This window comes from Taudactylus pleione, unplaced genomic scaffold (assembly GCF_031769625.1).
Source record: "Taudactylus pleione unplaced genomic scaffold, aTauple2 ptg000007l, whole genome shotgun sequence".
Taxonomy (NCBI): domain Eukaryota; kingdom Metazoa; phylum Chordata; class Amphibia; order Anura; family Myobatrachidae; genus Taudactylus; species Taudactylus pleione.
This window is the reverse complement of record NW_028284410.1, coordinates 4,239,630-4,256,566: the sequence shown is the minus strand read 5'-3', so window position 1 is coordinate 4,256,566 and position 16,937 is coordinate 4,239,630. Positions and strand designations below refer to the sequence as shown.

Sequence of the window (16,937 nt, the reverse complement as noted above, 5' to 3'; positions counted from 1 at the left end):
ATCTCGTGAACCCACCCTAAGACCCGTGATACTAGGGTTCGCTCTAATTGCTCTCGCCAAGGCTTCCATGCAAAGTACAAAAACCAAGGGAGAGAGAGGGCAGCCCTGACGAGTACCATTTGATATGTTGACTGGGGCCGACAAGATCCCATTCACTCGTATCTGGGGCAAAGGGGCTCTGTATAGGGCCAAAATTTTAGAAAGGAAGCTTGCACCCAAACCTAAGCGATTCAACACCCCTATCATGAAACTCCAATCCACCCGGTCAAAAGCCTTTTCAGCGTCAGTGGAGAGGAGCACCATGGGAATATCAGAGGAGACTGCATGGTGTATTAAATCAAGGACTTTGGTGGTATTGTCCTACGCCTCCCTACCTGGGACAAAGCCCACCTGGTCAGAGTGGATGATAGATGGGAGATGAGGGTTAAGCTGATTAGCTATAAGCTTCGCATAAAGCTTGACAATTACATTTAAAAGAGATATCGGGCGATAACTCGCCGGTAGTAATGGATCCTTGCCCTCCTTGGGGATAACCGTAATGTGTGCTGCAAGCGATTGATCTGAGAAAGGAGTATGCACTGAAACTGCATTACAGGCCCGTAACAAAAGTGGCAAGAGAGTATCTTGGTATAGTATGACAGTGTGAAGCCATCAGGACCAGGGCTCTTACCGGATGGGGAAGATTTGATGGCAACAGATAATTCGTCTTCTGTAAAAGGGGAGTCAAGAGCCTGTGTCACCGCTTCGGGGAGAATAGGGAAGTCTATTTCTTCCAAATACTTCTGGATCTGCATTACCCGAGCTGCGTGATCTAAATTCTCATTATCCGGACCTAGATTATAGAGGGCAGAGTAAAAAGTCTGAAAGACTGCTGCAATGTCTTTGTCGGTATGGCAGAGATTACCTGTGTGATCCTTGATACGTTGAAGATAAGTCAGGGATCTCTGAGCTCTAAGAGCCCTTGCCAGCATTTTGCCTGGTTTGTTCCCCCAACGATAATATTTATGGCGGCATCTTCGAAACCCTCTCCTAGCCCCTTCATATAGTAAATCATTAAGAGCATCTCTAGCCTTTTGAAGTTCTACAAATACATCAGAGGACATAGTAGATTTATGGGTAAGTTCGAGCATCTGGATTTTAGATAACAAAGCGTCTCTACACTCAGTTTTCTTTTTATTGAGATAGGACCCTAACTAAATACATTTCCCCCAAACAACACATTTGTGAGCCTCCCAGATTGAGACTGATGAGACATCGTCGGTGACATTATGAGAGATGTACTCTCTCAGGGTTTCCCCAATTTGATCTTTACAGTAAGAATCACGGAGGAATTGCTCATTAAACTTCCAGTTCCACTGGCGAGGGGGGGATCACATAGATACAAGGTTAAAAATACAGGGGCATGGTCAGAACCAGTAATCTGCCCAATAGTGGCATCTGCCAGGAGATCTAGATGGGAATGATCTACACAAAAATAATGCGTGAATAAGATTTATGAGGGGAAGAATAAAAAGTGTAATCCCTCTCTGATGGATGTAAAAGTCTCCAAGTATCTACCAACTGGAAATCGTGTAGAGTCAGTCTGAATTTCCTAGTCTCTCTAAAAGAGGTGCGTGGAGAACCAGAAGTGGAGTCAAGAGAGGGCTCCAGAGCCCAGTTAAAATCTCCACCAACCACTCGGATGCCCTCCAACTGATCTTCTATCATTTCTAATGACTTACGTAGAAAGCCAGACTGACCTCTATTGGGTACATATAAATTTACCAGAGAATATTTTTGATTAGCTATGGTAACCTTGACCAATAATCCTCTACCATCCCCAATATGGACCACTGAGGTATCAGAGAGTACCAAATGTTTAGAAAACAATATGGCCACCCCTCTAGCCTTGGCTTCGGAGAAATCATTGAAATACCCCACTGGAAAATAACGAGATCGTAAAGATGGCACCACACCTTTCTTAAAATGCCTCTCCTGGAGAAAAGCTATATCCACCTTATCCATATGTAACATATGTAGAAGACGGGATCTTTTCTCCGGTATATTAAGACCCTTTACATTGTTAGAAAAAATAGATAACTTAGCCATATTTAAAGTGTGTAGGAGAGTGTCTTATTTGTCGGGTACAGAGAACAGTTACCTGCATGCAGAGAGGGTCTACCAGCAAAGAAATATTGGGAGAAGAGGGGACACATAAGAGCCAAAAGGGAAGGAAGGCAGAGAGAAAACAAAGGAAAAACAAAAAAAACATGGAACAAATCCTAAAAAACAAAGGATATTGTAACATTAGATTAAATCTCAATTCAAAACTGAAGATATTAGTGTAGTAAGAACAAAACTCCGTAATAAAGGCCATGGATGCCCTTAAGGGGCCCATGGACATTGTATACACAACGGATTAGGGGGAAATAGGAGGGTAATAGTGAACATGACACCCAAATAGGTCCAAAAACAAAAAGGGACCTATCTAAATTAAAATAATATTAAAGCCAAGTATTCGCCTAGATCAGTAAAATATATAAAATCAATAGGAAAACATTAATCTAGAATATTAGAAATAAACATTAAATAATCAGGTTAAACAAGAACTGCTCATGGCCCATTGCGACCCACATAAACATCTAACAGGATCACATTTAAATGGAAGTGTAAAAGTATTAAGTGACCTAGAATGTGTAGGAAAAACAGCATAGATCAACAAATAGACCACAAAAGGCATCGAGCATAAAATAAGATGTTACGGACCATAATACTGTCCTGATCAGGTAGTTTCCTCACTTTCAGCTGTAGGATCTCTTCCCGGTCTACATCTGGAGCCTCGAGCTTGCTGCCAGGACTCCCTACGAGGTGGCACAGGGGCACTGGTATCCAATAAATCCAGCCAATTGGGGACTGAAATAGCAGGCAGACCAAGAGAAGAACAAAACTGGGGCATTTCAGCAGGTTCTCGAAGAATATGGAGCTTCCCCTCATGCATTACTTGCACACTTAGCGGAAAGCCCCATCGGAATTTAATGTCCCGCTTATGTAGTTCCTCTGTGAGAGGACGGAGAAGACGCCTCTGTTGGAGCGTTGACCATGAAAGGTCCTGGAAAATCTGTACTGGACATCCATTGAAGTCGATCTCCTTTGTTTGTCTGGCATGTCGTAGAATTTGCTCCTTAACCTTATAATAATGCAATCGGCATATAATGTCTCAGGGTCTTTCAGAGGGCATACCTTGAGGGCGCAATGCCCTATGGGCTTGATCAAAATGAATCCGTGCATCAGGGTCAGCATGCAGAAGTTCATTAAATATTTTAGTGAGAGCATCTTCAATTCCCGACTGAGGGATATCTTCAGGGACCCCCCCGAATCTGCAGATTATTTCGTCTACCCCTGTTATCAATATCGTCCAATCTACGCTGCATCGCCAACAATATACGGGAGTGCCGGGAGAGCAAGGTGTTACAGTCGCCAAGCTGGGTATCAACAGATTCCACATGTTCTTCCAAGGCAACCACTCTCTCTGCCACGTGGGTAAGATCTGAGCGGATGGAGGAGATGTGAGTCTGGACTGTTTCCTGAATCCGTTTTTCTAGTAATTGCAAATCTTGTTGAATGTCCTGCCGAGTCGGTAAGGACCGTAAATGTTGCAGAATCTCCCCTATATCGGACGATTGAGTAGAGGCAGGTGGGGTTAGATGAGGTGAGTGGGACTCCTGGTTAGAGCCTCCATCTGAGCCCCCCGATGCCATGTGTGGAGAGGTAGAACCTGGTGAAGTACCAGTCGCAGGGGTGGAAACACCAAATTGAGTATGGAATGCAGAATTAGATGATTTCTTAGCTGGAGTAGCGGCCGGGCATTTAGCTGTATTCTTTCTCCCCATGAGGATACATATCAGAACAGATTGGCACAATAAGGAAAAGGTGGAATACCAGGCTTAGCAGAAAGTGGGTGTCATATTTCAGGTTCCCCTCAGTGTCATGTTTTTATATCATGGTTGAAGCTGTCAGGGCATGCATTCTAGGGCTTAGTAGCCACAGAGTGCAGGGAGGTCACCAATCTAGCACATAAGCTCCTTTAATACAAGTTATCAGTGTAAGGCTTGTTGCCTTATTACAAATTTGGGCAGGTCAGAGTCTCCAGTGGCCAGGCCAGGGCAAAGCAGATTGAGCAAGCAGCAGCCTGGGCAGGATTCATATACACCTGCCTGTGCCACAGGCCTTATTCCGTGGAGCTTCTTATGAATAGTATAATATATAGGAGGCCTCAAAATGGCCACCACCTGCGATTCGCGGCAATTGCGGCCGCTTCCTAGGGGTCTCAGAGGCTCAGGAGGGGTAAGTATAGTCTCACCTGGGGTCCCGTCAAGGCTGCAGAGGAGAGGCAAGCCGCGGATAGAGCAGTAAACCTCCGCGACGGCACTGGTCCAAGACGCGCCGGCGGGGGCCGAAATTTAGCCCGCGGCTTCTGGAGGTGACCTAGGCCGCAGGTGAATCGGAAGCCACGAGTCCGCTCACGGAGCCCAAGCAAGGGGGGAGCAGCTCCTTTAATGTATAAGAAGGGGCCAAGGACCCTCAGGGTAACAAGGGGAGGCACAGGGACCAGTAGTTAGAGGGACTCTCCAGGGAGCTGAGAGGAGACACGTCCGTACTGCCCAACAGCTAGGCCGCACCCCCGTGTTTTTATTTTTAATTTAATTTGCAAAATTCTCAAAAAAAAAACCTTTTTTTTACATGTTGTCATTATGGGGTATTGTGTGTAGAATTTTGAGGACAAAAATTAATTTATTCCATTTTGGAATAAGGCTGTAACGTAACAAAATGTGGAAAAAGTAAAGCATTGTGAATACTTTCCGGATTCACTGTATACACAATAATATAACACAAAATTGGGTTGCAATCTCCTTCTTTATTTATTTCTCTATATTGATAGAAAGAGAGAGAGGGAGCGTCAGACTTTTTGGTTTTCAAGGGACCAGAAAAAAGCTATGTAACATTTGGTATTGTATAATGTAAAAGTGCTGTAGGTAATTCATCACCATGGAGAATATCGCTGATCAGAATGTGAGCAGTGTAATGTCATCACAGGTGTAATGTTATGTCATACATTCTGACTATGGTTATTTTCACTGTGGATGAATCATATGAAACCCATGTAATATAAAAAAAAGTCTAATAATTCCCCAAATTTACAGTAACATATGAGAAAAACACAGAAAACAAGTTGCAATGAACTAGTCATCTGCCTCATAGCTGTAGAGCCGTGTGTCATATGCCTGGGTGGTATGACCAGGACACTATCTATGTTCTGGGATATGTTCTTAATCCTGACAGTGGGGATTCTGGCATTCAGAATGCAGACGCCAGAATCCTGACACTTATCAGAATACCGGCATCCCGATCCCGAATGTAAGTAGCGAGGTTAGGGGTTAGGATTATGCACTAGGGGGAGGGTTAGGGTTAGGCTCTAAGGGGGGAGGGTTAGGTTTAGGCACTGGGAAGGGAGGACTAAAGGTAGGGATAGGGGTTAGGTTAGGGTTACTTACCTAGAGCCGTTGGGATTGTAACCTGCTCGGGATGCTGGCGTCAGGATTCTGACCACCGGGATCCCGAGCGCTGGCATCCTGTACCCATCCCCTATGTTCTCTTTCCTACATGTGCTCTCATTTTACCCTACAGTACAAACACATATTGGTAGCTTAATGTTAGTGTATAAGGCTGTGAAGACTGGATGAGAGTGTAATGAGTGTGATAGGGAATTATTTTAGTGGGTAATGATACAGGAGTCTCATAGAGGTGGTTCTTACAGGTGAGTTGAGGCAGATGTCAGAAGGATATCTAAGAGGCCAGGAGGGGGAGTATTTCATGAAGAGCCCCGCGTTGTAGAGGGCTAATATAATGTTGAGGTTGAGTAATTAGAATTGGGTTCTGGTAGAGATAGGTAGCCACAGTAGGAATATGCCGAGTGGTGGAGTGTCAGAAGACATAAATCAGTGTTGCAGCAGCAGCGTTTGGGATGGATTGAAGCAAGAATAGATGGGTGATTTTTCTACTCACATTATATACTTTTCTCAAAGTCCATTGGAGCACACAGGAACCATGGAGTAATGAGATTAATGCAGGGGCTTGAACACTTTTAGAAAATTTTACTGAAGTCTTAGCTCCTCCCACTGTATATCTCCTAGCCAGTAGCAAGCCAGTTATATTTATAACCCAACTCTATAATAGGAGGGAGTGGGCGTGATGCAACAACGCCAAAAATGCGGTCAAATGGAATGGTGCATATAAGTTCCAGAAAGTGAAACTTTCCAGAGTTTGTACCCGATAAGCAGCGCCATCTATATGAACTTGTCATGAACTTACACCCCGTATCTGAGAATGGTAAAATGTAAAGTGAAAGCTAATGCTAATACTTTACTTCTTGGTTCGGACTATCCAGTCACGCAAAGCAAAATACAGTAGTGATGTGCACCGGGAAAAGTTCCAGCCCACCATGAGGGATCAGACGTTTCCTTTCCAGCCAGGATTCCCTCATAGGGGAAAGTGGGCTATCACCATCTTTGGAAGGCCTTAGCTAACAGATACACGCTGCAAAATGATGAGATTGTTAAATAGCCCCTTAATGCTGTCCCCATAGAAAACTATTAGGATGTTTGCTTCAATTGCTCCTTCTTTACAGCCTTGTTCAAAAGATATATTTAATTCTGGCCTAAGTAGTCGGAAACAGCCATTTCTGCAGGTCTTAAGGACAGAGGGCCTGATTCAAAGGTGGACGCAATCTTATTCGCAACTGTGACTTTGTACCCAGCAGTTCTACACCATTAGACACCACTATCGGTCGCACAATTGAAATCTGCACCAGCCCTATGCTAGGTGCAGATCATCCACAATGTGTTCGATTCAGCATCTGTGTATACAGCCACTTTCCGCAACACACTCGTATCACTCCAACAACATGCCCATACCACTTCTAGCAGAGATAAAGCCCAAGTGCAGGTTGGAAGTCGTGCCTCCGGTAATTTGCTGGGTCCAAGTGCCCAGCAGCTGTCTGGCTTTGATATACAGGCCACAGATCCCCTGTGAGAGAGGGAGGACTGGGGCGACTCCGAGCCTGGCTGGCCCCGCAGGAAATGTCCCGTGTTCTCAGTGGGCCAATGCACCCTTGGATACCCCCAGGGATATATTACTCTTACACCAATGTATGGGATTTTAGTACAGGGTTTACTATTCAGACTTATATTTACATTATAGAGAATAACCTACAGCATGTAGTAAATTAAGTCTTTATTTTGGTAGATGGAAGATTTCCTTGGGTACAACAGTGCGGCAGACTGGTTTTCATTTGGAATCGTACTGTTCCAAATGCTAACTGGAGAATCCCCATTCCTGTGCCGGCTGCTTGACCTCCCGAGCTTTTCATTACATCCTGATGCGCAAGACATCATTGAAAAGGTGAGTGTGAGTAAGTGCTGAGTATGCTGCTCAGGTTGCAAGATCACTCATTTAATATGAGAAACAGGAAATGTAAGCAATACATTTAAATAGAAACCTTTACAAAGAGTAACACCCAAAGGTAGCAAAACAAATACAGAGGTGACACATTTTTATTACACAACATAACAAACCTTCAAAATAATTCTAAATTCAAACTAAAACAAACTTATTAAGCACATATTAATTACAATGATGGAATATGTTAGTGAGACAATATAAAAGAGGGACAGTAATGGCAGTGGGACACATTATATACATACTTGAAAAGCTTTTCAGTGAGATTGTGAAAGCAACACCTCTGAGCGCGGCGGTAAAGTGAACTGTATGGATTCATCTGAGAGGCGTGCCATAATACTGACTTACATCCAAATGTAAATGAGCCCCAAGCAGTTAGTAAGATCTATTTGTTGAGGAAAACCACACTGATACTTTTTAGAAAATGCATGTAGTCATAGGGATCATTGTGCTTTATAACCAATGCAGTGAAGTGATATTAATGATCCCATTTGAATGAATATATCTCTGGATAGATAGATAGATAGATAGATAGATAGATAGATAGATAGATAGATAGATAGATATCCCAAAAATAAGAAGAGAAAGGTAAATAGTTTTGAGGGTGCACTAGCGACCACAAAAATATAATTTAAAAGTTGTAAACTTTATTGGTACGTATTAAATATATGAATCTTATAAGTTAAAATAGGTAAAATATAAAACGAAAAAACATGAAAAAAAGAATGAAAAATAGTAAAGTGTACTAAAATATATGTTCAACAAAACAACCGTTGTATGTGTCGTTCTGTTTCCTTATATCACTTATCACAGCAAATTGCTTACTAGCAATCACACACTGTTATGTCTTATACTGTTTTTATACCTAAATTCCGGGTCTGACTCGGAGGTTGGAACAGGGTTCCAAACCGAATCAGACCCGGAATTTACCCGGCGCCGACCCAGGATATTCCCGAGTCGGCGTCGTTCACACCTGAGCAGTGACCCGGCTTTTCCAGTGTTGAAGTGGACGCTTGGAGATGACGTCATATCCAAGCACCACTGAAGCCGGCCAATTGACAGGCATGCGGCACGATCCAGGTCATCGTGGCCTGGATCACGCCGTTTACACTGTAGGGTTTCACGGGTAATTCCCGTGTAAAACCCTGCAAATTACCTGGGTTAGATTGCCGGGTTACTCCACCCGGGTATCCAACCCAGTCCCCTTTTACACTAAGGAGCTACCCGGGTAAACCCTGCAATAACCCGGGTTTTAGCTCTGGTGTAAAATGGGTATGAGTTTTGTGCGTTATAGCCAGAGAGTTTAATAGAATGTTATTCCCTCACATAGGGAGAGATGGGTATTTGTGTAGTCTAGCCCTTTATCAAATAAACCAGTCGATGCTGCAGAAGATACTCTATTTCACATTATTATTACAGGGCTAGATCACACAAATACCCATCTCTCCCTATGTGAGGGAATAACATTCTATTAAACTATATGGCTATGACGCACAAAACTAAGCCATAACAGTGTGTGATTACTAGTAAGCAATTTGCTGCGATAAGTGATATACGGAAACAGAACGACACATACAACGGTTGTTTTGTTAAACATATATTTCAATACACTACTTTTTTTCATTCTTTTTTTCATGTTCTTTCATTTTATATTTCACCTATTTTAACTTATAAGATTGATATATTTAATACATACCAATAAAGTTTACAACTTTTAAATTATATTTTCGTGGTCGCTAGTGCACCCTCGAAACTACTTACCTTTCTTATTTTTGTGATATATGTAAAAATTGACTAGTGGGTAGCAGTGGCAGAACTAGAGAGTGGTGGGCCCAGGTGCAAGAATATGCTTTCAGCTACCCTATGCAGTGCCCCCAGTAGTTCCCCATATACAGTGCCCCAAGTAGTGTTCCCCCTATGCAGTGCCCTCAGTAGTGCCTTCAGTAATATTTCCCCTATGCATTGCCCCCAGTAGTAGTCCCCCCTATGCAGTGCCCCCAGTAGTAATCCCCCCTATGCATTGCCCCCAGTAGTAGTCCTCCCTATGCAGTGCCCCCAGTGGTAGTCCCCCCTATGCAGTGCCCCCAGTAGTAGTCCCCCCTATGCATTGCCCCAGTAGTAATCCCCCCTATACATTGCCCCCAGTAGTAGTCCCCCCTTATACAGTGCCCCCAGTAGCAGCCACCCCCCCCATACAGTGCCCCCAGTAGCAGCCTCCCTATACAGTGCTCCTATTAGCAACCTCCCTATACAGTGCCCCCAGTAGCAGCCTCCCTATACAGTGCCCCCAGTAGCAGCCTCCCTATACAGTGCCCCCAGTAGTTCCCCATATACAGTGCCCCAAGTAGTGTTCCCCCTATGCAGTGCCCTCAGTAGTGCCTTCAGTAGTAGTCCCCCCTATGCATTGCCCCAGTAGTAATCCCCCCTATGCATTGCCCCCAGTAGTAGTCCCCCCTTATACAGTGCCCCCAGTAGCAGCCACCCCCCCCATACAGTGCCCCCAGTAGCAGCCTCCCTATACAGTGCTCCTAGTAGCGGCCACCTCCCCTATACATTGCCCCCAGTAGCACCCCTCCTATGCTGTGCCAGTTCCAGTGCCCCCTTACACACACGCAAAGAAAACAACAACCTTAAACTCACCTGAATCCCCGCTCCTGCCGTGACCGCCGCTGTCTGCTCCTCCAGGCCTTCTCTTCTGCATGATGGGAGAGACGTCATGATGTCTCTCCCATCACCCACTGCTGGGGGGAGCCGGAAGGTGGAGCTCATGTGTGATCTGCAGCTGGCTCCCACTGTGGATGCAGCAGCAAATGAGAGTCTGTCTGACTCTCATTGGCTGCTATAACAAACACACAGCCACCGCTGGCGGCTGTGTTTGTTACTGTGTAGTGCGGACCACTCCCACTGCAGGCGGCACTACACTTGTGGGGACACTAGGGGCGGGTGCAGTGGCGGCTATGGGCCCCTGCACCACAGCGGGCCCTGCTGCAAGCCACTGGCTGCACAGCCTCTAGTTCCGCCACTGGTGGGTAGCACCTCTTAGAAGCCATATAACTATACGGTAGAGACATGTAACTACAGATTTGAGCTATTTTGAGATAAGGACCATTGAAAATATTAGTTATGATAAAGATACTGGTGCAGGATTCATCCCTTTCTTGATTTAGATAGATAGATAGATAGATAGATAGATAGATAGATAGATAGATAGATAGATTCACAGTGGGTGTAAGGTGCAATCATGGAGATTGCTAGGGGTATATTTACTAAAGTAAGAGTTTTTAGAATTGGAGATGTTGCCCATAGCAACCAATCAGATAATTGCTTTTATCTTCTAGAAGGTGCTAGATAAATGTTTAGTAGAATCTGATTGGTCTCCCTGACAATCAGGGAGAGTTGGCAAGTACAGTATGATTATATGCTACCTGTGTATTTAGCATCATGAACCTTTGTGTTTATATGCCTGCACATAGCAAGCAGAGTAAACAGTTGCCCACTGTACCAGTGCTGGTTTTACATGAATGCTGCACTTATAAACACTCAAAACACAGATTCACTCACCAGACATCACTAGTGATGTTAGTGGGGCCGGCCCCAGGCGGTAGGTGTTCCCATGGGAACGCCTCCGTCTGGGCAGCCACGCCCCCGGCACGCCCACCAAAGGGGGCGTGCTGTCAATCACCATTGACAGCACACCCCCTTTGGTGCGACACCCTTAACGACGGCTTAGCCGTCGTTATTCGGGGTCTCGCGCATGCGCACGACGGAGCCGCCGCTGTTGTGCGCATGCGCACTTGGGCAACATCGACCCGCTTGCGAGCGCTCGCGAGCAGGTCTGAATTAGGCCCTCAGTACCTGCCAATAAACCCAGGACAACAGCCCACCCACACGGCTGCAATACACTTTCCTTGTCTCATACATACATCAGGGCCCTAAATCTTGCTGGACCCGGTGAATAACAAAAATCCAGGGTTTAGTGCTCTACTAATGCTATTCTTTTTAGCATTTTAATTACAACTTTCACCTGTGTATCACCTTTTAACACATAGGGCGGGATGTACTAAAGGGTAAAATGCGGTAAAACCCCCGAAAATGCAGTTTTTGTGCCATGCAATGCATTCTGGTGCTTCGCATCCCTAGGTAATGCCACCCTCAGGCGTTACCCAATAGAAGCCCATGGGCTTCTTATCGCGACACTCCTGGCTGGGAGGGATCCAATCGGATCCCTCCCATGAGCCTCCGCGACCTTCTGCGCATGCGCAGTAGGACTTCTGGGTGTTCAACACGGAAGTCCCTCTGCCCGGCAGCATCGCAAAGGACAGCTCTTATCGGAAGAGCAGTCCTTTGCGAAATTCTTGGTACATACTGCGGTAATGAATGTACCCGATGTCAGTTGGGATGTACCGCATCGTAGAAGTGATGCTTAGCCCATAGTTATTGCTTTATTCTTATTAACACTTATCACCTTAGCCTCTTGCTGTTGTGCTGCCTTGGGGTGGCTGGCCTTCGCCGGCTTCTTTGGGGTTCCACGCCCCAGACTTTGACTAAGTATTAGGGACCTCCAGTATACAGAGACGCTGCGAAGTGGCCTGGAGGCTTAGCCATATTTTTTGCAACTGAGATCTCCGAATTGTCTATCCCCATGTAGCTTTTCAAATCTTATTGCTGATTTCATTCCCAGTGCTGGGGAATACCTTTTCTGTTTCTTGAATAGAATAACCCCTCCCTTTAATGCTCCTGAGTGATATTACTGAAGTGATTGAGCAGCTTATTATTATTATTATTATTATTATTATTATTATTATCCTTTATTTATATGGCGCCACTACCAACATGTACACACATTAAAGGTAGGCTGTGGGTAATACTAATACAATACAGGGCCTACTGACATTGGTTGCTCTGGCCTATTGGCCACCTTTTCAGGAGCCAGATATATGTTTCCTACAGAGCCTAATGAGAGGTGTAGCATAGTCTCTTTTTCTTTAAATTTTGCATCTTATATAGATACAAGGAAACACCACTTAAAGGGCTCTATTTACTACAATCCGCATTTGTAATGCAGATTGTACTGTGATATTACCGACTGATTTTGCATTGCGAATCCCCTCCGCACACTTATCACGGTATTTTGGCAAAAAATACTGTGGCAAGTGCCGACGCATGCGCCAACTGACCGTCGCTAAGCCCCGCACCCTGGTAACCTGGGGAGACCCTGGATAACGCCACCTCCAGGTGGCGTTATTATCACAGGGCTTTCCCCGGTATTTTTTCACATTTTATTTTGAGTAACTTTGACCAGATCACATTTCCCATTACAATTATGGGAAATGTGATCTGGTTACTAAAAATAAGTGATAATTAGGGGTTGGAGTAGAATTTTACGAATTCTACTCCATTTGCCCTGTAGTAACTTTAGGTGATACTAAAAGGGTGTGAAAACACCCTTTTTCACTTTATTTTAGTAAAAATAATGTTAATAAATAGAGCCCAAAGTGTACTAAAGATGTTGGGCTGCAACGTTAACCACACAGGAATTTGTTTTAATCACGTACAAAGTTGCAGATAAAGTGCAACACAACTTGGCATGAGAAAATGCGTTTACAGAATCAGACTCAGTGGCACACAGATGTACAAATGTTGTATATGAAATTGATAGGTGTAATCTAGCAAACTAGGAGGTCGATTCAGACCCGTACGCTAAGCAGCACTCTCGCATTCATCAGAGGCCGGGTATGCAAATTCCACGATCGCACTGTCTGGTGTAAGGACGCCCTCTATGTTTTAGAGAGCGACGGCAGAGTGAGCGCACACCGGTATAAAGACGCCCACTTTTCTTTCTTAGCCCACATCATCTCCAGGAAGTGTATGATTATTCAGTAACATCGAGAGCCATCGGAGCTGCACGCAGCGCTTGAGGTAGACCCTACCCCGCCGTAAGCACTGCATTCAATGCAGGCTGAAATACAACCAAGTGACGTTTACAATGATACCCCCATGCAAATTATAGATGCCCATTATATGCCATTTTGATGCCCAGACACGCCTGCGTTCGCATGCACCACTCCCCCGTTCACAAGCACCTTTCCCTGTTACCACCCACAAACGGCACTATCTGTCACTCAAAGTAGCGCTCAGTCTGTGTACAACAAGCGCACGATTCCCGATCGCAATGACCGGCTTTTGCACTGCATCGCATACGCATGCGCAGACGGGCGACAATTGCCCATAGCGAGCGTCCGCAGCTTAGCGTCCGGGTCTGAATCGGGCCCTAGTTTTGTAGATTCTAGTTGTTTTATCTGTGCGAATAAGATGCACATTTTGAGGGAAAAAGACGCTGAGAGGGGCTGTTTGGCATGACTGAGGGCCTGATTCAGCAAGGAACGCACGGATGCAGACGCATGCAATTGATGGTTTTGCTCTGTGCATGCGTATGCATCACAGTGCGCGTGCGCGAACTGGCCAGTGAGATGGAGTATGTTTAGGCAGGATGTCCGCAGCCCCAGGGACAAGTGATTGACAGGAAGTGCCATTTGTGGGTGGTGGCGGGGGAGTGGTCGGGCAAACGCCGGCGTGCCTGTGCATTTGGACGGTGTATCAAGGGTGTGCATAATTAAGCCCTTGTGGCGGCGGACGTAGCCTGAGGTCCCACAAAATGTAAAAAAAGGTAGAACTCTGGCGCACGATAACTGTGTCAGCCCAATCTAAATCCCTATACCTGCCCAGACAAGTAAAAGAATACAGAATAAAACATAAAATAAACAGTTGTGAAAAAGATCTAAGGCGATACAGATATAAATAATATACTTAAATCATAGAGGTCGTTGACATGGAGATTTCTCCTTTTCTAGAGATGATACACTCCGTGGAATATATGAAATTCAAACACAAACAAAAAGACCATATGTGAAGTAATTTTAATACACAAAAAATATAAATTTATCCTTATGTGTTCTGGAAAGGAAAAAGGGTGATGTCTGTTTTTTATTTCCAAGAGTAGATGTCAATCAATCGAACTAGGATAGATCCTCACCACCATAACTCATAGGAATGAGCATACCATAAACTCACTTAATGCGTGAATAATAAATATACATAAAGGTATCTTTAAAAATACTTCACCATGTGTCACACGAAAGATTGAAAGGTAAGCGTACCCCAACTCACGTGATTAGAAGTTGGGATCAACATATAACGGTATCTTTTCCACAGTAGAAAAGTTTTTTCACTTACTGATACACTGAACAATAGTCCTGAGTCTCCGACTATAATGTTTCCTGTATGAAGTTTAGGTGTTCAATATGTCCAGTGATTTACCTAATGTACACTGGCATTGGATGGGTATTTGTAGTGCACCAGTTCTCCCTCGTAGAATCAAAAAGGAGCACCAGGTGTACAGGAGCTCATTCACTTGCAGGATAGTCCAGGCGGCAGTGAGATAATGGCTAACTCCTACTCACAGTCCCAAATCCAAGTGTGCGGAAGTCCGTATGCTGTACGTATGGACGGAGTCACGGCTAAGACAGGGGACAGGTGTCCAACCGTGTCTGGTTATGGTGTTGTGTCTCTGCCTTCCCTGGCAGCCTGAGGTCTAGTTGCACACAGGAAGTCTTGCTATGTCTGCGGGAGGGTCAGGTCAACCACTATTGTGCGTATGGGTCCGATGGTTCTCAATGTTATCAATGTTTCCACTGTAGCCAGGTATAGAGGGCGCAAGTAAAGGGAAGTGGGTGATATTATGTAGTGCTGGGCGTCTGCTTATTCTGCTGCGATTGCCGTGCGTATGCATTCATTAGCATATTCTCGCAGCGGCCGGGTGCGTGTGTCTGCCTCCTTGCGTTCCTTTCTGAATCAGGCCCTGAGGCCACAGTTTATGACAACACATCATTTAAAACACAGACATCATATATACATTTTTGACAATTTTTGTCACTTCTGTAAAATGATTTGGTGGAGAGACCTATTAGCTGTCATACATTTATTCTTAAAAACTCATCTGATGTGGCTATATGCTGCTTGTTTGGTCTTATAAGTTAATAATAGTTACTATAACAATTATCTAGATATATGCATCACAATTTAATTTGCAGCTCAACTGTTACATAGTAATGGTCTTGTTGCTCTTTCCAGCTCGTGTGTGAAGACCCTGATGAACGTTTGGGTGCGGATGGTGTAATAAGATACCATCCCTTCTTCTGGAGTACGGATTGGGAAAAGCTGGCAGCCCTTCAGATACCACCCCCATTCGTACCCAGCAAAGTAAGTGCACAGATATTGGGCCTGATTCACCCAATGGTTTGCGTACAGCTCCGATGGTGGGTAAAATGCACATGTGCAAAACTGGTCTTATGTATTCACATGCAGTGCACCATAAGCCGCAGCCTGATTGACAGGCTGAGAATTTTTGAGGGCGGGCAGGGGGTGGAGCCAGGCAGCGTTCCCGAAAACAGGAGCATGTCACCCCTGTTTCCTGGAAGTGCCATGGCCAGTATCTGCATCTTAAGACTTACTGGCCCTGCTACGGATGTAAGACAACCTGAGGGTTACTCAGATGGCCGATGTTCTCCCAAGTGACCCGATGCTGTGTCCTCAGAGGCAGCAGCGGATCACAGAAGCCAGCAGGAGGTCTATTTGCACAAGTCACCTCCTGCAGTGTCCAAAGATGCAGCTGCTGTGTGTCCTGCGTACACCTCTGCATCAGTCCCATTGTGTATAATGTCAGATATTCTTGTATTGTTTGTGTCTGACATATAAAGGTGTGTTCTCTGACTCTTTATATGAATACATGTCTCATATTTCTTCTCTCTGCAGCCATCTGAGAAGTCACTACCGCACCTGACGTTAGACCATCTCCTGTCAAGTGTAACATCAGCCTGTGACCCAATAAGTTCTTTCCACCAGGAACTTTTCCGGGGATTTTCTTTTGACACCAGCATATAGCTGCCCTGCTGCCATATACCAACTGGCACCCCTTCATGTCCCTGCTGCAATTAAGTATGGCATAACATCGCCCATCGGTTCCCTGAGGCCCCCGCAAACCACTATGTATACCATCTAACATTCTCCAAAATGAAGGTAATGTTTTCTTCACTATCCTTTATTATCCTTTACCTATCCTCTTTTCTCTATTACCCTGTGGGGACACTGGAATGGAGACATCCCAAAGATACCCCTAAGACCGGGTGTGTTTGCAAGTTCCAGTACAGAATCTGTGTAGAGTTTGCAAACACATATAATTTTATATTTTGGGTATAGACAAATATTTTATTAGTATGCTTGCCCCAGCTTTAATAGTGTAGGTATAGTGCAGTTATACTATAGGTTTCAGATAGGTTAGTAACAGTGTTAGGTTAGCATAGTAATAGTGTAAGGATAGTATAGTAATAGTGTAGGTATAGTGCAATTATACTGTAGTTTTCAGATAGGTTAGTAACAGTGTTAGG

General features: G+C 44.7%; 1 pseudogene; it reads left to right on the top strand.

Moving 5' to 3' along the window:
* Positions 1–16,434, top strand: part of LOC148542859 (protein kinase C theta type-like) — a 62,997-nt pseudogene extending 46,563 nt beyond the window's left edge.
* The last annotated feature ends 503 nt before the right edge of the window (positions 16,435–16,937 follow it).